This window comes from Notothenia coriiceps, unplaced genomic scaffold (genome assembly GCF_000735185.1).
Source record: "Notothenia coriiceps isolate Sejong01 unplaced genomic scaffold, NC01 NC01_scaffold00033283, whole genome shotgun sequence".
Classification (NCBI taxonomy): Eukaryota; Metazoa; Chordata; class Actinopteri; order Perciformes; family Nototheniidae; genus Notothenia; species Notothenia coriiceps.
The window spans coordinates 2,233-2,557 of NW_011365984.1; positions in this window are offsets into that span (position 1 = coordinate 2,233).

Genomic DNA, 325 nt, shown 5'->3' on the forward strand with positions numbered 1-325 from the left:
CCCCACTTTAACACAAAGACAAAAACAAGTATCCATCTTTAGAAGGTAGTCCCCACTTTAGCACAAAGACAAAAACAAGTGTCTACATTTAGCAGGTAGTCCGGACTGTAGCACAAAGACAAAAACAAATGTCTGCCTTTAGAAGGTAGTCCCCACTTTAACACAAAGACAAGAACAAGTGTCTGCCTTTAGAAGGTAGTCCCCACTTTAACACAAAGACAAAAACAAGTGTCTACATTTAGCAGGTAGTCCCCACTTTAACACAAAGACAAAAACAAGTGTCTGCCTTTAGAAGGTAGTCCCCACTTTAACACAAAGACAAAAA